The 21,596-nt window shown below is 39.8% G+C and overlaps 1 long non-coding RNA gene across 2 annotated transcripts in view; it reads right to left on the minus strand.

The window, feature by feature from the left end:
- The window catches only part of LOC137154128 (uncharacterized), a 47,269-nt gene that overhangs the window by 15,168 nt on the left and 10,505 nt on the right, over window positions 1-21,596 (minus strand). The gene's annotated exons all lie outside the window — the stretch shown is intronic.

Genomic DNA, 21,596 nt, shown 5'->3' on the forward strand with positions numbered 1-21,596 from the left:
AAACATACCTTAAGAAAGAGTCAAAAGGCCCTTGATGCTCCGGGCTTTCTACTCCATTTACCTCTCAGAGGCAGTCTGGAGCTAATTCCATGGACTGGCTGGCAAAACACTATTGCTCCTTAACAGTCCCAAGTTCTTCCTTTTCCTCCATGATCTTTAATAGAATTGGTCTTTCCCTCCTTAGTCACTGCAGCTGTGGGTGTCTCACCCTAATTGCCATTTCTCATAGCTGAACTAGGGCATGGCTAGTGCAGCTGTCTTCAGGCAGAGAGGGTTCTTAACTGTTTCCTGCCTGTGCTTTGTGTGGGGTTTGTAGATATAGACCCCATCACATGGGCTTAAAACATGAAAAACAATGAGGATCAGTCAGATCCAGAACACCCCTATCCTAAGGCAAGGCTGAGTTGAGGCACACATGAAAGGCTGTTTGCTTTTTTATACCTTTCCTTCATCAAAGTCAGGGTGGATAAAAATAAATGATTAAAAAAATTCAAAATAATATTTTTATAATTTAAATTAAATACATTTTTCTTTTTATAAATAAACCTATTTAAAATTAAATTTGAACTTATGACAACCTATGTTAAGGCCTCACTTTCCCACAATTATTTAAATTATTTAAATTAAATAAAAAACATTATTTGCTGCTGAAGTTGTAAGGAAAGTCAAACCACTGAAATGGTGGAAGTCACTACTTAAACTCCTGGAACCAGAGTTTGCTGATGTGCTAAGCCAGCTTTTGATAGGAGTAACCTCTTCTACCAGTCCAGAAATAATATTTTCTTCCTTCCAATTTATTCAACTAGTTTAATACAATGAGAAAGTCATTGAAGTTAAGAAACTAATTGGGAGTTGAAAAAAGCAGGAAATCTTGTTTTCCTCTTCCAATCTATGAATAAAAATGAGGTATGAGAGGACAAGATCTACTAGCTCTAAAATCTGGAAGGATAGGATGATCAGAAAACTCAGTTCAAATTAAACAGAATACATTTCCTTTGTTAAATAAATGAGATAGTTTTAAAGGTAAAACAAGTGTGGATAATTTTTATGTATCTAGCACATTTAAGGTCATTTAATTTAAGTAATTTTAAATTAATTCCAATTTCCATCCAACTAAAGATTGACACAAATCATGAGTAAAAAATTAATCTTCTAGTAAAGAAATACATTGTTCACCATTTTCTAACATCATAAATATAAAAATTAAGAAATTCAATAAATGTATGTTAAGCTATATAATTGTTAAAATAAATGTGCATAGACACTTCTTTTTGCTAACCAGGAGGGTGCACTGTACCACATTTAGTGTGAAGGCTACATTTAGTTACAAATCAACATGTTTTAATAGTTACTTACCAATGAGAATCAACCTTTCTTTAGGAAAGTAACCAAAAAGTACAAATTCAAAACAAGATTAAAATTGATGGTTTAAATAAGATTTCCTACTTTCTGATTTAAATCAGTGATTTATATCAATCCACTTTGACTGAAGTGTCTTGAGGCCTTCAAATTGTCCTCTCTTGAGAGAAGTTGACAAACCAGGAATCTCAATGGTCTAATAAGATCAACTGATCTGAATATTTAGACATTTTCTTTGGTACTGTAACCATCAACTTTGAATCCAAGGTTTCAGATCTCTGAGAATTAAAAGCCCTGACTGTCAAAGCTTACTCCAAGAATTTGAAAGCTGAGTGTCTCTCCAGACTTCCCATAACAGGATCCAAAGAAATCCAAGATGTACAACAACAGAAGTTTTCTTGGTTATTTTTCAACTAACACTAAACTAGCATTATCACCAACTGTCCTAAATTTAAGCCTGTATTGGAACTGAACTAGAATGTGCACAACAGGAGAACACTGCAAAACGGATTGTGTCAACAGAAAGAAAGGAGCTGAGAAAAAGTTATAACCATGGTTTGCAATATGAACTGACTATAGAACTGACATGTACCCCCTAAAAGTTATGCTTCAAAAGGGTTCTCAGGCACATTAGATACAGCACAAGGTTCTTATCAATGGACATCTGCATAGGTAATTGTATGAAGAATTACTATTGATGAAACTTCTTGCAAAATAAAATAAAATTCAGCTATCTGTTGGACCAATATTCAGCAATGATTTTATTCTAACAACATTTTTACAGGAGTATGTCCCGTAAAGTGGCACAGGAAGGGTGAAGAGAATCTCTTCAATACTATTGCCAAACCAGTTGTAGCTCTAGTTGAGCTATCACATGACAGGGGCAACTCTCCGGCGGAAATAAAATACATTGCATCTGTTTACAAATGTGTTCAGCTATTATTCATCTTTACCTTGACCCTCCTTACGATGAAATACATGTTTGTGCCAGAATCACTTCCCATTATAACTATTCCAATGGCCTCTTAAGGTCTTCCTAAATCTCTACTTTCTAAGTGTCAGGGAATTCTGAATGCTACTGCAATGAGAGAGTGGACTCATAGATGATGGGATTGATACTACCAGATGAGTCTGTGACCTTCACTGGCTTTGTATCTATTGCCAAATTCATTAAAAAATTTCTACTTATATTCACTCCACACCTACTCTGTGATCTCATAGAAAGCTCCTGCACTGCCCACACACTTCACTGTTCCAACCTTCTCCTTGATAGGTCTTCCCAATGTCATCAGCTTGACATCACTTAACAGCATCCCTTCCTACCGCTCTCACTCAACTAATTACAAAAACTATCATTACAAGAATAAATGTGAGAGAAAATGGCTAGTTGTAAGGAACTGGGAAGAACTGACTCACTGCTGACTCTCCCAGCTCACACTTTTACTCTTGAAATCATACTGGGAGTTTGAATCAGAAAGTGAACTGGAAGCCAATTTAGAATCTGGAGAACAGGTTTATGTTTGTGTTGGCCAGCACCACTAAATGAATAGATGAAAAAATTTACTATTTATTTAGTGGTGCTGGCCACCACTTGATGTAGTTTCAAGGATGAATTCATGAAGAGCACATATCAATAATTCAGTCATATACCAAAAAGCTAATGTAGCTAGACTAAGATAAAAAATGGCAGTTCTTGTCACTGGTGCTACATAGGAGATTGGCAGCAAGTGTGGATCAATAAACACACACAAATTGGGAACATCTTTGGCAAACAGCCTTCATAATGCTTCAGTAACCAGTGACAGGATCTTAAGTGCTCAATATTATCCACCATAATTTTAGATCATATTCTTATTTATAAAACGGAATAAATCCCATTCAAACACATTGTCTCAGATATTAGTAGAACCTCACTTTTTCAGTATTAATTGACATCCCAGCTCATTGCTTTTGAGGCAAAATGTCCAACTTCTCAAATACCAACATCCCATTGTCAGCAAATACAGGTTATTGAGAGACATTTCAAGTCTACCTGAGTAGATTTTTTATTCTCATCTTCCAAAATAGAAGGTACTCAACACACATTTCTGAGCCTGTACAGCATAAATCAATTGAGAGGGAAAATATGGTGGGTAAATCCCCCTTAGCTGACACAGTTAAAAAGCTTTTTTCAAGAGTAAAAAGATTCAGGCAGCTGAATCAGCAATTGAGAAAAATCAAGAGAGATATTCTCAAAGACACAACAAGACTGACTGACTACTGTCCAAGATGAATGAACAGCAGATAGAATTTACTATTTCTAAAATTAAGTTTTGATGTATTAAAGAGCAGGAGTTCTATGTAATCTGATTCTACTTAAATGAGACAAGGAATCCAGTTTTGGAGGAAACCTACAACATGTATTTTATTTAAATCCAAACAACTCTTAACTAAGCCACACATAAAATTGGAGCAAACACCTCACTTATATTCTCTCTCTAGTCCAAAGTCCAAAAGTTTTGGCCTTTATTACTTTTGCTTCACAGGAGAGCTAATACAGAATATTCCTTAAACTTGATCATTTAGGTAAAATTGTATAAAATCAAAACTGATGAGAATAGGTTCATTATAAGGCATCTGGAAATGAATATCAGTAATGGCTTTAAAACATCAAAAGGTTAATAATAGAGACCAGATACTTAACATAAGTAATATTAACAACAAGGAGGAAGGAATCCAAGCTAAAACAGGAAAAGAACAGGTTAAAGAATATTTAGATAAGTTAGATGTATTCAAGTCAGCAGGACATGATGAAATTCATCGTAAAGTATTTAAGGAATTATCTGAAACAACCTTGGAACCATTAGAAATTATCTTTGAGAACTCCTGGAAGATGGGTGAGGTCCCAGAAGACTGGAGAAGGGCATATATAGACCCTATCTTTAAAAAGGGAAACAAAGAGGACTTGGAGAATTATAGACTAGTCAGCCTAACTTTGATACCTGGAAAGATACTGGAACAAATTATTAAGCAGTTTGTATGCACCTGCAGAAAAATATGGTTATAAGGAATAGCCAGCATGGATTTGTCAAGAACAAATTATGCCAACCAACCTAATTCCCTTATTTGACAGGGTTACTGGCCTAATGGATGGGGGGAAAGCAGTAGATATGATGACTCTTGATTTTAATATGGCTTTTGACACAGTTCCATATGATGTTCTCATCAGCAAATTACAGAAATGCAATCTAAAGAAATTACTATAAGGTCGGTGCACAACAGGTTGAAAGACTGTACTCAAAGAGTAGTTATCGGTGGTTTGCTGCCCAACTGGGAAGGTGTATCTAGTGGGGCCTCAAAGAGGTCAGTCCTGGGTCTGGTACTGTTCGCTATTTTATTACCTTATAACATTTGCAGATGACACCAAGCTGAGAGGCAAGGCAAGCACTTTGAAAGACAAGATTAGAATTCAAAACGACATTGACAAATTGGAGATTTGATATGAATTCAACAAGAGGAAATTCAATAAAGACAAGTGCAAGTACTTCACTTAGGAGGGAAAAATCAAATGCACAACTATAAAATGGGGAATAACTGACTAGATAGTAGTGCTGCTGAAAAGGGTTTGAGGTTATAGTGGATCACAAATTGAATATGAGCCAAAAATGTGATGCAGTTGCAAAAAAAACTAATGTCATTCTGGCGTATATTAACAGGAGTGTCGTATGTAAGACCTGGGAGGTAACTGTCCTGCTCTATTCAGAATTGGTGAGGCCTCAGCTGGAGGAGTGTGTCCAATTTTGAACACTACGCTCTAGGAAAGATGAGGACAAACTGGAGACAATCCAGAGGAGAGCAACAAAACTCAAAACACCCAGAAAACCTGACCTATAAGGAAGGTTAAAAAAACTGAGCATGTTTTATCAAGAAAACACAATTGGGGAGGGGGGCTGATAATCTTCAAATATGTTAAGGGCTGTTATAAAGAGAGACGATTGTATACAATTGTTCTCCATGTTCACTGAAGGCAGGACAAGACATGATGGGCTTAATTTGCAGCAAGCAAGCTTTAAGATAGATATTAAGAAAAAACTTTCTAATCATAAAGGTAGCTAAGCTCTAGAATAGGCTTCCAAAGGAGGTTGCAGAATCTCCATCAGTGGAGGTTTTCAAGAACAGTTTGAACAAACACCTGTCAAGAATGGTCTAGGTTCAATTGGTCCTGGCATAATATAGGAGATAGGACTTGGTGACTTCTTAAAGTTCCTTCCAGCCCTACATTTTTTATGATTGCTTGATTCTATGAATTTTAACTTTCCCTTTCTAGTAATTCTCTTTGTGAGGTTTCCTAAATTACTTTACTAATGCTCTATTATTGTCTGTCATGTTTTACATTGTGATGTAAAAGGATTGTGGGTGTCTAGCGCTGGGACTGTGAATATGCGACCCATATAATTGCACTTGGCCCCTCTTAATCTGTCATATGTTTCATCTGATGTCATGGGCTGGCCCCGGCCTGCAATGAGGGGAAAAAAGCCCAGGCATCCATCACTTCTTTATGGCAGTCAGCATAACTGACTGGAGAGCTTAAGAGAAGGGAGAGGAGGAGAGTTACAGATTTTAAGATGAAGGAAAGGGCCTCCCAAGATAGCCTCTTTCCCCAGTCCCTGCTCCTATCACAACTGACTTATAACTACTGCTGCAGCCTGCAGTCAGTGAGAAGCCAGAAACGTAGAACAAGCAGAAACAAAGGTTTGACATTATGCAGTTAGTACTGGTGCCAGCAGCAACAAAAGTAGATCAATCAGTATTCAGATCCAACAGCAAGTACTGTGGTGAGATGAATGAGTGGTGTGGGGGTGGGGAAGAGGGTTCCAGGTGATGAAAGAGAAAAAAAAATGTGCATGGAGAAGAGTAAAAGAAGACAAGGAATGATGTTGGAAGGGAGAGAATGCAGAGGAAGGAAAAGAAGAAAAGGAAAAAGGAGGTGGCAGGAGAGAGAAGTTTAATGGAAAAGGTAAAAGTTTGATAAATGAAAGGGAGTAAAACAGCCGAGTATTAAATGGCAAAAATGCAATTTATGAACTATTTAAATAGTATTAAACACAGACATGTGAGACTGAAGGAAAACAGACACTGAAAAAAAATATTTACCACAATATGCCATAGAAAAAGTGAAATGAAACAAAGAAAAGTAAAAAAAGAGAGGAAACAATAGAAACAAAGGACCACATTCTACCTATTTCTCTTTTCTATATAGCGCATCTATATAGGTTGTAGTCATCACTGGCATAACTCCAAGTTTTTTAAGAAATATTGTTGTCACAATGTTAAAAATGCAATACGTATAAATCTGTATCTATATATCACGGGACACAAGGCTATAACTTACAGCAGCTTGGAAACTGAAGGCCAGAGCAGAATGGGGCAGCTTACTTGCTATGTGGAATTTCTTGCACAGAGATGCTCCATGATCTTCAATGGCAGCCTGATGGCGTCCTATGGAGTTGAAAGTGTTGTTCTGGTCCTGTTAAAGCCCTAAAGAGCTTGGGACCTGCTTGGTTTAGAGATTATCTTTCTTCCTTTGTATGCTGCTGCAGTCAGGTCAGGTGCTTGAGCAAGAACCCTCTCTATTTAAAGGGGAGAGCGCTATTGGTAGGATGTTTATGGGGTAGAACTATACTTTAGAATATGCTCACCCACTTGCTCTTAAATCAAAGAAATCTGTTCACCTTTATGTCATGCTGCAAAGCCCATCATTTTTACCAGCCTTTGGGGAGGGAAGTTTGCTGTATGGGCTATGATCTCATCCAAGTATGGGATTTTTGTTACTTGGCTGATTTTGGGAAAGGTGCGGATTTTACTTTTGCTTGCACTTAGATCATTGTAATTTTAATATATGGCCAACACACCTTGACTCCTGGTTAGACACTTCTGACTCTGTTGCAAAATATAAATTAGGGGGGGTCACACATTGTGTAGCTTGTGTAAGCCAGGCTTACTGCTTATACCAGGGGTTTCTTGCATTGCTCCATTCCACCCCACAAGTTCCCTGTGTGTCATCCTTCCATGCCCCTCTATTTCAGGGGCTCCCTGTAACTTCCCTCATCCCCTCCCTCATCCCCGGGGCTCTGTGTGCCACCTATTCTCCCCCATGTCAGGGGTTCCCCAGCCACCCCCCACATACCAGGGTCCTCCAATTTCTTCCCTGCCAGGCGTTCTAAGTATCCCCCCTCCTATTCCAGGGTTCCCCATTCTCTCTCTTTATGACAGGGGTTCTGAGCACCCTTCCCATAGCCCCTCCACACCTTCCAGAGTTTCCAATTCTCCCCCCATGCCAGAAGCTCTGTATTCTCCCTTTCCCAATACCTGGTCCTCTCATCCTGCCCCGGCATGCCTAGAGTTGTGTGTCGACCATTATTCTTCCCTTCCCCACCCACACCATTATTCTTCTTTCTGCTTGGGAGATAAAACAGGTGTTAATATGTTAAACTCTATTAATGACTTCCCCGCCCCATACACTAGCCAAGTTTCCTTGTCCAGCCAATACCATGTCCCCCATCTCACTGCTCCCAGTCCCCAATCTCCCTCCCAGGGCCTCTCATCCAAGCTCAGTCTCCTTCCATCCATGCCAGGACTCTTTGTCCCCGTTTCTTTACCCAACTAGAGATAGGTTCCTTGTTCTCAGTTTCAGTGCCTTGTTTCAGCCCAGAACAGCCATTACAAGGAAATTTCAGCTCTGCCTCTGTTGTTCTGGGCTGGAGCATGCTCAATCACTCTGTGAGATTGGCACATGTGCAGACTTGTCACATAGGAGATGTGAGGGGAATGAAGTATGCTCAGTCACTCTGTGGGAATGATGCATACACAGTCAGGTCAGCACTAGGATCTGTGAGAATCTCAGGAATTCCTAATGAGGACTGAATCTTTGGAGATTTTAGTTGATCAGCTCTAGCAAGTCTCTACTGAGAATGTGCAACGTATGATTTATCAAAGGCTTATTACTTGGGCAAATTTGGGCAGATTTTCACAGGGGCGACAAAAGGTCCATCCCTGAAACAATGGCAAACTCTCACCAAATTTCAAGACCCTACTCCCAAGAATGGAGTACTAAAGCATTTCAAATAAAAGGTCTCAATACTTAAAGAAGGGTGGGAGGGGGAGAAAATTTCAGCCCAAATGGTTAAAGTCTAGCAAAGTTATAAGCAATTGAAAACAAAGTTTTACAATGGGAAACATCAGACAACCTGAATAATAGGCGAGGCTACCAACCTCACCTATTATCTAACAGATTAAAGTAGAGCTTCAAACTTGGTTTGATACATCTTTTTCACTGCTTAATTTGGATATACAAATACTAGCTAAAATCTTACCTTATAGACCAATTACTTACACAAACTTGTTCCCATATGATCAAATCAGTTTTACTTTAAAGTTTTAAACTCATTGGATCTCATTAATTCATTTGATTTAGTCTTCTAGTTTGGAATGTTTAATCCTTTTTCTAAATGTTAAAAGGCTTTTCAATCAGATCAGGTGAGAGTGTGTTTGTATGAATTTACTTAAGACAGTTTTTCATTCAGGCATAATTCTTAAACAAGGAGCAGAGTTAGGTGGGGGTTATTTGATGTAGTCTGTAGTACACCCAAATATCAGGTGCTGCTGTAATGTTAATAATCATTCCCAATTGTTTCATCTTTGAATGCTGAGGGGGTCAACAATTCAAGCTCTTCCAGGATGCTATTTGACCAAAAGCTAGCTCTGTATATATTCTAAATTAAAACATGGTATAAATCCCACCTAGAATAAGAGTTCTAATGAACCATGTAGTGAGCCTATCTACACTTTATTATTCTACATAATTCCAATTTTGTACCCAATTTCTCTTTTTAAAAAACAAGTTACTACTGTATCTTTTTTAGTTTGGAAAAATAGAAAACCAAAAGATCAAATTAAAAAAGTTAAAAATGTTAAAACCAACACTATGCTTGAATGTATCCATGGCTGAATTTGGAGTCTAATGCTTTAGATAGTCTGTGGGTACTTGCAGAGTGGAGCACTGTGTTATAATACATTTTATCCTAAAGTAATCTTAATGTGCTTTAAAAACTAAACACAGGGATCACTTCATCAGTCACTGAAACACAGCTACCTCTGGGATGAAATGCAACAACTGTTTCACAGTATATAGTACAGGACAGGAAGAGAAGAAGAATGCCATATCTAATTCAAATTGCAGGAGGAATTTAGTTAGGAAGAATGTAATTATCCATTTTGGAATCTGGCCAGGCCGTTAGGGTTAACATCTTATACTTATAGAGTCCCATAGGAATTTTAACAACCACATGTGTTCAGGACCTTGGTTTCACATCTCAACCTCCAGAAACACAGGACTCTATTACACAATGCTTGGCCACTGGTATAGTATGGAATTAAAGGGAAGGGTGCCATCTGCTGAATTACCATCATTAGTTCCCATAAGAACTAGTTGTCCCTTAGAGGTCTTTCATCCAAGTAACTACCAGTAACTACCCAGGTCAATATTGCTTAGTTTATGACATCTGATGGAAACTCAGTGGAAAACAGCATGGTTGCAAATGCACAGTATAGCAAGACTGTTTTTTCAAAGGCAGGCAGAAAATGACAATGATCAAAGAATATATAAAAGATCAAGGCCAAGTCCACTGTTTCAAATTCATATAAATACTAAGAATTATTATAAATGAAAACGTTCAGGGGTCTACAATTATCTCAGCAGTTAGAAGATCATTAATTCAGTGGTTTTACCTAAGTAACCATAAACTGAATACAGTCAAATACCTTTAACATAAATGTACATCAAGCAACAAAACAGACTCAGATGACATTAGCAGCAATGATTCCTGAATATTCAGCAATCCAGTACAGACTATTTTCCAAGCTCAAGGAGCTCTGAGAAACATCAGACACCAAAACAGCATCATTGTGCTACCCCCACTGTGCTATCAGTTCGCTACACTAAATACTCATTGCTGGTTCAGGTAAGGTTGTTAGAGATGTTTCCTGGTTGATGTATCTTTTATGTTCCCTGGGATATTTGGGTGTGCTCAGACTCTTTTTGCTTAAGTGGGGTATAAAATGAAAATGAAAATGAAAATGAAAAAAAACACAATCCTTGTTTTATCACTGAGAATTTTGAAACGCAATCAAGATAAAAAAAAAGAGTGGTAGGAGCAAACATCAACCTATAACCTACATTGTTTTTCTTTATTTTTCCCCTGTAATCTTTAAGAAAATTAAAAATGTGGTCTTGCTGCTGCCTTCATGTGGCAGGTGTTCGGTGCTGGTACTCATTCTATACCAGATCTTATTTCCTGATAAACTAGAATTGGAAGTGGACATAAGGGGATGGCATCCACTAAAGAAGCTGGGGAATGGGGTTAGGAGTCCTAATGTCTGGTACAACAAAGAGACAACCCCCTTTCTTCAACCCCTTATTAATTGTACAAAATGAGAGAGTGGCTGGGTACCAGTGACAGGCTGAAATCAACTATGGAGGCATGGGGGTTTATATTCCACCAGGTGGATGTGATTATGGAAGGAATTGTGACCTGCACTGTACAAATAACTGCAAATTAGTTCACAAATGAGTTAAGTAATTAAATTGTGGCCTAATTAAACAACATCCCTTGCAGCTTGTCTTTCTTGTTGTGTGTCTAAGACAACATCCAGCACAACTATATGGTAGATGAGCCTTTTCTCTCTGGATCTGAGTTCCTGTAGGTAGCACCGAGGCCTCTAAATACCCTTTAAAATTGTGCCAGCTATATACCCATGACCATGCAGTTGCTTCACATAGTTCTTTTATCATATTTAGGATAATGCAGTTTCCCTTGCATAATATACTTTGAGATGTGGCAGCTGCTTTTGCCTTATTGCTTATCAATTTTTGAGAGAGTTTGTAACCTGTAAATTTTACCATGTTCTCAGCCAATTTATTCTCTTTGCATCATAAATAGAAAGTAATAGAAAAAAGCAAGAGATTTTTTAAAAGATTCTATCATACAGGTATATGTTGAAAGTATCTATCTTATATTCAAAATCACCCCCTTAGGATGTGGGAAGCTATCAGAGATTGAAGGTAGAACTACCTCTTAAGACCTCAGAAAAGTTGTACATTTCGGGTTGTAAGTATTCTGATAATTTCAGAATTTCCTTGTCCATATGGAAGGCTTAGCATCTTCCGCTGATAAGGATGTTGGCTCGCAGACTTTCATTGCAACTTATAGTGAAGAGGAAAGATATAAGAAAAGGGTGCCAACTAATCTGATTAAAATAGCATTGTTAAGACTGAACATTTGACAGAAAATACCATGTTAACTAGGTGGCTATAACATTCTGTAAACTTTTAGGAATCTTGCAATATGGGGGTGACTGTATAAGGCCTTCTCTGAGCAGGCACAAGTCACAAAAGTATTAGCTATGATTTGTAACTTAGAAGAGCTGGGGCTCAAGTCTGCTTACTGGCCATCCTATGAGCCCTATAAAGTTCTGAAAACTGGGGAGTTCCTATTTTCCATGTAGACTGTGCAGTACCATTATTTTAACTGGAGTCACATTCCTAAGTTCGCATCCCAGGTAGTTCTCTAGAGTCCTTTCTATGCTACTCATCATAGTAGTATGAATGCCTCACAACATGAAAGTTACAAGGTAGAGACTTGCTGGGTGAGAGCAGGAAGTTGATTACTTGTTTGGAATATCTCTGATTCTCCATTATTTCCTTTTATACTGGCAGGTTGTAAGCATATGGTGAAGAGGGTTGGGTACCAGAGTGATTCCTATTGTAGATTTGGGGTAAAATTTTCAAAGGTACCTAAGTCCCATTTCAAAAGTTGCTTTGCCACTTAGTAGCTCATTGACTTTCAATAAGATTGATGCTGCTATGTGCCTAAGAGATAGATTTTTTTAAAGGATTTAGGGGTCTAAAGATGCAGATAGGCATCTCATGGGATTTTCAAAAGTGCTTAACTCCCACTGATTTCAAGTCACTATTGCAAATTTCACCTCTGGTCTGAGAGGAATCTTTACCAGTCCTTGCACTACCATATGTAAGATGACTGAAAACAATAATCTCCAGGGCCAGTGGCAGGCAGTGATTTTCAGTTCACTTTAGTTTTTGTATTATTCGTGGTAGTAAAGGAACCAGAAGAAAGGCATATAACAAAAGCCCAAGCCAACCTTGAAGCAGTGTGTCAAGATGCAGTGATAAGTACTCCCCCATTCTGGAAGGGTTTTGTTTTTAAACCTTTTTGTTTTAGACCTAGGGAAATTCTCTTTCCTAAAATGGATTTTTGAAGGGCACTCTCAGAAAGGCCCTCAACTCTGCAACTCCCATTTCCCTCACCACCCACAGGTCTGACAGAATCTCATTTATTAATTTTTAGGGCTTGAGACAAGGCCCATCAGTTTAACTGAGAAGTAGATTAGAAAAGGCTGAAGATCTGTTGGACTGGGGATTTTAACAACATTTGTTAATTAGATTGCCGTCAAGTTCTTTAACTGACATTGGTTTCTAATCTGCGTTTTATTTTTGTGCATGTGCTCAGAGATATTTGATAAGCATACTTTAGGAACTGAAAAAAACGGTTACAAAACAAACAGATCTTATATGCTTGATGGTCCATAATATGTTAACAATGAATCTTTTTATATGGATTGTTTTTAGGTACAAGAGATGTTCTTCAGCCACATGACGAGTTTCTTTATTTCTTTCCTGGATAAGAAACCTGATTCTTGCCATGTCCATTGTTTGTTCAGGCAGTAAGCCAATATATATTGGTTGAAGTGTAGCAAATGGAAATGCAAAAGTGCCAAAATTGTGTTTTGGAACTCTCGTTGATTTATTTTTTAATAGATTCCAGTGTTCATCATACTCCCTGGGTCCCGTGTGGCCCTAAATAGATACCTCAGCACATAACACTGATTAATTTTTTCCTTAATAGTACTAGGTGTAGAGTCACCTCCTCCAGTATCCACAAAGACAATGAGGAAAGTACCTCAGTACAATTTTCACCAGACTCATAGCTGAATCTCAGTACTGCTTCTATCTTCCTATCCATAGTTTCCTTCTGAAAGAAATACTATTCATCTGGAAAAATATTATCTTTCATGTAGGATGCCAATACTGCATCCTCTTTAAGAGCCATGACATGTTATTTATCTATTTTTGTTGTCCCTTTTGGAATGGATACAATTTTCAACACCATCTCTTCAACCTCTAAACTTGCTAGGTTGTTGTACCAATCCTTCCTTTATTGCAGTTGCTACTTTATAGTTAGTCCTTTGAGCCTAGGAGAAAGTGGGCTGATTCTCCCGTGTGGAGCAGCCACTTTGTCCCACAGTATGGTATAAACTGGCCCTAACCCCAGCATTACTAGCCCAGCAAACATCACCCTAATGAAAAAGGGATCCTATACCCCTAAGCCACACTGATTTCTGGTTGCATTTCAAGCCCCTTGGGGCTGTTTGTAGCTAATGCAAGTTATAGCAGTCCTTAGATTGTTGTAACCTGGGCCAGAGTGACTGGCCCAGACCATATGCAGCACCAAGTTTAGGGTACTGCAACAAACCTCACAATGCTTTATTAGAATCTCCAGTTCAAAGACTCATGGACAGGACAAAACCTTTAGTGTAATTATGTAACATACTTATTGAGCCAAACCTTTAAGTAGTTATAAAAGAAGCATATACCAGCAAACAAAACTGAAGTAATACTATGACAAAAATGCCAGTTGCCTCCACTGCAAATGAAAGAGTATATTAGAAGCTGAAGAGAATGTGGCTGACAACCTGCCACAAAAATAACCATGCTATCTGCACCAACGTTGTACACCAAAATTCTTGAGGGACAGTTCTACAGAAGGAACCAAAATCATGTAAATAAAATCAAAGACAACACTGGATCTCTGTTTCTTAAGGTCATTCAGAACGCTGTTAACAGATAGAAGTAATACATGCCCACCAGGAGGAGTAAACACAGGCTCCAGATGGTAAATAACTCTTAGCACTGAACAGGCCACCACGGAAGGAACTATACTGAAAACAAAAAAGTGGCTCTGCAATCATGTAGCCATTGAAGTCCTGAAACAGTAGTCATTGCCTGATGTCCAATGAGCGGTCTTTCATTGTTCAGGTTGTCTATTCTGACCTTTATCCTTAGCATCTCAATTTACGTTTTTTATTGATCAGTTGCATTTATTTGTATTTATTTTAGGCTGGTTTTCTATTTTACTTACTTTTTTAATTAAAAAAGGAAAACAATAGTAATCACTGAAGTCAGTGGATACTGACCCATTACGCAACAGTGGTATTAACTTTTATAACACTGGCCCATGTCAGGTGACTGGACAAGGATATTAAATTTAATCTTTCATCTGACTCTGTCAGATTTGTCACACACACACTGCACAATGTTCTTTGCTGAGTTTGTTTCCTATCTATGAATTTGGAAGGAGCAACAGTCAAGTTGACATTCTGAATGGCCTATTCCCCCGAATCTATATTAACAAAAATAACATCCAGATATTCTATGGCAGTATCTAATTCATATCCAAGATTCCTTAGATTACAATAATAAAACCTAGATCTTCATAAAGACATATGATGCCAAGCTAAATGGAAAGGAAGGTTACTTACTTCGTACAGTAACTGGAGTTTTTTGAGATGTGTGGTCCCTATCTGTATTCCTCTTGAGGTGCGTACACTCCATGTGCCTGAAACCAGAGGATTTTTCACTAGATATGTCCATTTTTCTGTGCCTGAGCCCTTCTCCTCCTCGTGCTTTGAACTAAGGCCATAAGGGGTGGTGTAGCTCAGCCACCTCTTCAATTCCCTTTATACTGTGAATAACCCCCAGGATAAGACTTCACAACGGAGGTATAGGAAGCTAGGTAGTAAAATACAGATAAGGACTACACATCTCAAACAATTCCAGTTACTGTAACAAGGGAAGTAACCTTTCTTTCTGCTTCAAGAGATGGTCCCTATGTGTATTCCAATTCAAAGTGACTCACAAGCAGAACTCATTGAGGAGAAGGGTATGAGGAACTTTGCTTCACCACAGATTGGAGAACTGCTCTGCCGAGAGATGCAACTGCTGTAAAAGACTGTACCCAGGCACAATGTCTTACAGAGGTATGGATGGAGCCCTATATGTTGCTGCTCTGCTGATCTCTAGGAGAGAAATGTCTTGAAGCAAGATCACTGATGTAGCATGGGCTGTAGTCGAGTGGTCCTTCACACCTTGATGGGGAGAGGTCACAGTCAGCTCATAACAATGCAGGATGTAATCTGAAATCCATTCGGACAGTCTCTGTAAGGAGGTAGCTTCCACTTTCACGTGTTAGCAAAGCAAACAATGAGCCTGGGAAATTTTCTGAAGGATTGCAGTCACTGAAGATGGGCTAAAGCTATATGGACATCCACAGAGTGGAACTTCCTGTCCCCACAGGTGGCATGGAGCTTCAAATAGAAGATAGGTAAGTGGATGACCTGGTTCAGGTGGAATTTCAAGATTACTTTAGGAGTGAATTTAGGGTGTAACCTCAAGGAAACCTTACCCTTACAGAAGACCATATATGGAGGGTTAGATGTAAAGGCACCCAGCTCAACTACTCTTCTGGCTGAGGTGAGTCAACCAGAAATACAACCTTCATAGAGAGATGTGTGAATGAACATGAAACTAAAAGTTTAAAAGGGATATTCATCAATTCTGATAGGACAAGATTCAGATACCATATCAGGATAGGTTTCAGCACTGGAGGAAAGGTTTGGATTAGTCTCTTCCGAAACCTTATTGTAGCAGGATGATTAGTTCTCCATCAGAGAGTGAAAAATGCTAACAGCTGTCAAGTGTATTATTCACAAGGAGCTCATGGATAGCCCTGACATTTTGAGAGAGAGAAGGCAGTCTAGAATAGTAGGAATCTCAGAACCTTCTGAGGTTATCTGACAATGCAGGCACCAGGTAGAGAATCTTTTCCCTTTTGCTGTGTAGTATATTTTCATGGACTCTTTCCCAATATTGTTAAGGATGATTGTACCACCTCTGAGCATGATTTTTCTAGGTCCATCATCCATCCAAATATCATGCTGATAGATGATGGGATGCTGGGTTGGGGTGTTTGATCTTGCTTTTGTTCTGAATCAATGGATCTGGAAAGAAGCAAATGTGCATGCATGGATGCAAGGACATCTAGATAATGCTCAGGAACCAGAACTGCATGGACCACTGGAGAACTATCAGGATGACCAGCACTCTATCTTGTCTGCTCTTCCTCAGGACTCAGGGTAAGAAAGGGATGAGCAGAAATGAGTATGATCAGCTGTTCTGACCATTGAACTAGAAATGCATCACCTCTGGAGTTATGGCCCTGAGCCACAGGTCAGGCATTTCTTGATCTCCTGAGATGCAAAGAGATCCCACAATGGGAATCCTCGCTGTTGAAGGATGTTCTATAATCAACAACTTGTGTAGTTCTCACTCTTGGTCTCTGAAGAAATGTCTATTGAGGCTGTGTGACAAGATGTATGCACCGCTGGAAGATGCACTGCTGAGTTGCACCAATTCCAGTGACTGACAGCTTCTATACAGAGAAGGGTGGATTTTGCTCTCCTTCTTTTGCTAATATAATAAACTGTTGTCAAGTTGTCTGACATATCCAGAATGTGCAAGGTCTGAATCAACAGTTGGAATTGTTTGGAAGGCTTCATGTACTGCATACAGCTCCAGAAGGCTTATGTACAACCGGGATTCTTGGTGGGTCCAGGTACCCAGTTGTGTGTGTTTGTCAGGGTGGGTTCCCCACCCTAGCAGGGAGACATCTATAATATTTTTTTCTGTGGATGGAGGAGGGAAGAAGGAAATACCATGCACCCATTTGCCCTGTTTTCTCACTGGAAGAGAAAAGTCAGAACTCTGTGGGGGAGCAAGATCAATTTGTCTATACGGTGCTTCCTTCACACACAGATTGTCCATAGTAAAGCCTGTAGACAACAAAAATAAAGTCTCGTAAAGGAAGTCACATAAGTACATGAGGCCATGTGTCATGGACAGGTTCCAACTGTTGTTTGTAAGCTCAGCTGAAGCTGAACAATGAGGTCTTTCATAGCCTGGAATCTGTCATGAGGTAGGTATGCTTTGGCTCTGATTGAATCTAGAGTTACTCCAAGAAAGTCTGTAGGAACTAAAATGGTCTTTTCTATGTTTACATGGAGTCCTACAGAGTGTAGAACAGTGAGTAAGGACTGGATTGTCATCTGTGCTTAGTGATATAACTTCCCTCTGAGCAACCAATCATTGAGGTAGGGGAACATCGACAAATCCTGACAATGCAGATGAGCTTCCACTCCTAACACCACCTTTATGAATACTACTGGGGTTGTCGAGAGGCCAAAGGGCAGCATGTTGTATTGGTATTGGTTTAGGCCTATGATGAAGCATAGGAATCTAACTATGTGCAGGATAGATGTCTTTGTGGAAACAAGCATCCTTTTAATTTACAGCTGGGACCCTGTTGCCTCAATTTAGTGAGGGGATTATAAAGGCCAGAATTATCATTCTGAACCTCAGATGGCAGATGAAGACATTCTGCTGTCTGAGAACTACTATGGACCTTCAGCCTCCCTTATTCTTGGGAATAAGGAAATATCTTGAGTAAAATCCTGTTCCCCTGTATTGAAAAGATATCAGTTCTATGGCTCCTAGATGGAGCAGGGAATCTATCTCTTGTCTGAGAGTCCTCTAGTAGGAGGGTTCCTGCAAAGGAACAGGGAAAGGGATTTGGAACGGGGGTGGGGGGGGGGGGAGGAGGAGGAAGACAGAAAGAAAGAAACTCTGTTGTATTACTGGTAGTAATTATCTCCAGAACCCATCTATTGATGTTATATGATGCCATGCCTAGGGAAAATAAGACAAGTAGCCACCAAATGGGATGTAGAAGTCAGTCTGTGATTCTCCTCAGGAGGTCCTCAAATTGCCAATAGTTGTCAGACTGACAGTGAGGTAAATGCGACCGCCACATCTGGCAATAACTTCACAAGGGCAAGTGGTTCCATCTAGTCAGGTTGCTCCTCTTTTTCAGGTTGTTTCTGAAGGGGATAAGGCTCTTCCATAAATGGAGACGCCTCTTCTGACTCCTGATGTGACCTTACTTATTTGGGATGTCTCATATATGGATCTCTGGGATCTCAGCAAGGCCATTGTAGGGGTTATGAGGCACTCCCGATAGAAAAGGATATTACTGGTCCAAAGGTGAAGCTCTCTTGCTGATTCTGGATTCATCAGAGGAGAAAGAAGCTTCTATATTGATGGACAGTGCTGCCAGTACTTCTTATTCCTCAACCAGTTAATGGTACCGGTGAGTGGCGAATAGATGGTGAAAGAACTTCCCCAGTTGGGACTGCATCCAGCACTATTGGTGATTCTGGGTCCATATAAATAGTATCTGGGGCAGTGTATCTAGCCCCGGATGTTGGCGAGTGGACTGGACTTCTGAAGCTGGCACTGCCAGAAGACAGGCAGTGGTTTTTAGTACTGATGCTCCTCCTCCCTCAGTGTCAGTACCGTCAATGTAGGAGGCACCCATTCATTTTTTTCCTTTGCCAGTACTAATGACGGTCCCTCCCCTTTGGCTATGGATGGTTCAGGAGCACTTTTGGCTCCCACGGCCAAGGAAGTGGCAGCATGCTTCTTGTGAACTCCTGATATTCTGATCCTGGGGCACGGAGTCTCACCTGACTTCAAGGATGTCAGAGAGGCAATCCTCTTTTTTTGTATGAGGACTGTGGGTGAGATTTCTCATAGTTCTTTTGAGTGTGCGCGCTCTTGTCTTTTGCCGTATTTCTACACAACTTCAGGTGTGTGGCAGGGATGCATTCTTGTCTTGGCATTATTCTGTTGAACTATTGATTAGTTTAGGACTTTCTGCTCCACACATTGGTTAGTAAAGAAGTATTCATTGACCAAAATCATCCTATCGATGTTACCTTGTTGTGCAGAAGTCAGAGAATTTCAGCCCTCCCCAGTCTTCAAGACACTACCTGCACTATGGAGCTGAACATCTCCTGGCAGAACAACAAGACCCAGAACCTTGGATCTGGGCCCCCAAAATCCCCAATGCAGTTGAGGGTTAAGTACCGTGGAGCACATTGACAAGTTCCTCTACTTAGGCTGCAAGCAGAGTTCAAACAACCACAGCAAATTGGACATTCTTTGATGAATAGGTCTTGTCGCTTCCTGCATGAAGTCTATGTCTCACTTATGGATGCAAAAACATCTTTATGCTGAGACAAGATTCAGGATCTATCAAATCTGTGTACTACCTGTATTGCTACATGGGTCAGAAACCCAGATCTTTTTCCAGGCAGATTGGAATGACCAAAGGCATTCCATATGCGCTGTCAGCACCAAATCCTGTCAGCACCAAATCCTTTGTGAAAAATGCCAAGCTCACAGAGATCTGGTCTTCCTTCAAGCACCCATTATACTCAAAAGCAGCATTGCATGCTCTTCGGCCATGTCACCAAGATGGACAAAAACACCCCAGCATGCCATGCCTCAAACTCTCCATCAATGTGCGAAAGGGTGCATGCTCTGATCCTACCTTGGCACTGCCCACGGGGCTGCCCCAGAGATTTGTGGATTTGCAGGATAGAGCCACATCTGAGAACTTCACTATACGATGCCTGGTGAGACACCATTACCATGCTCACTCTAACTGGTGTAACGGTCCTCTGTAGACAATACGTGTTAGGTGTTTGATGATGATGATCCTCTTATCCTCCTCATGTCTGTTTGGAAGAGATGTTATCCCTGCTCTGTTTAACCCTGGAGCTGGAGACCACCATGTTTGAAACAGTGCTTCTCACAGTGCCTCTGACTGATATACAGGGGGGTTTCACATTCCAAGAGTAGGACACACACAGTACATCAACACTGGCTGGGAGCAAGTCTCCTAGCCCACAGACTCAGGTTAATGCTGCTTGAGCTAGCACGCTAAAAGTAGGAGTGTAGATATAGTGGCTCGGGTGGCAGCTTCGGCTCAGACTAGGGTCAGCTGGTTTGAGAGCTGACCTGCCACCTGCAATGCAACAGTCAAACTGCTACTTTTAGTGTGTTAGCTTGAGTGGAGCTAACATGAGTTTGTCTTCTCAGGCTGGGAGGCCTGTTCCCAGCTGCATTGTGGATATACCCATTGATGGTCCATTAGGAATCTTCTAAGACTGAACACATGGTATTGATGGGTTTGGCAAGGGAAGGAGGGGATAATGAGCTTCCTTGAGGCAATAAAAGCAAGTATCATGGTTGTCACTGACCAGGGGTAGGCCACACAGATCTTGAATCCTGGGATCTTGGGCATAACAGGCACCCCATAAAGTGGGGGTGGGGGTGAGGGAGGCAAATAAAGCCTACCCCCAGAGCCTACAAACTGCTAAACTGCACCGTCTTAAAACAGGTTTAATAAACTTCTTACAATTATCTAGCATTTTAGAATAAAATGCCAGCTAAAGCGAAGGACACTGAAGATCTGTCTCAGAACACAGGCAGTTTGCACCACCCTTTATGCCACCGGTTCTGAGATCAAGGAGGAGAAAGGTACAGGCATGGACCAATAGAATCTACTAGCAAAAAATCTTCTGGTCTGAGGTCCATGGAGTGCATAAGTACATCAAGTGGAATACATATAGGAACTATCCCTCACATTAAAAACAGCTCTTACTTAAAACGTTCAACTAAAGGAATCTGGCAGTCATCAACTTATGGAGATGCAAAGCCAGAGTGTTTACCTGTATACCTTTGCTCTTGAATCTCTCCAATGAAAGACTCAAGATTTTCAGTTTTAAAATTACTTTTCCTTATCAAATCATTTAATTTACTATAGTATTGCAGTACCTTCTTCTCTCAGAAGCTAAGCAGAAAGCAATCTTGGGTGATCTTGTGGCAATGAAAATTTAGTGTTAGAGGTACTTTTAAGGATCTGTTTCAAGCATATAAAAATGTAATCTTCAAAGGCTTCTTTGATGTGCTCTTGTTATCTAATGATTGATGCAGACAGAATGCAATATGCATGTTTATTTGCTATTTATTTTTTCAGTAGAATATTGTAAGATAAAGGTAATGTATTTCTTAAAAGTGGAGCTATTTAGCTTTTTTAATCAACTATGAAATCAAATTCCCCTTAGACAAGGGATCATACTCATTAACTTTTTTCCTATTTGAG

Source organism: Emydura macquarii, unplaced genomic scaffold (genome assembly GCF_026122565.2).
Source record: "Emydura macquarii macquarii isolate MOO-44397 ecotype Brisbane River unplaced genomic scaffold, CSIRO-AGI_Emac_v2 contig_1253, whole genome shotgun sequence".
NCBI lineage: Eukaryota > Metazoa > Chordata > Testudines > Chelidae > Emydura > Emydura macquarii.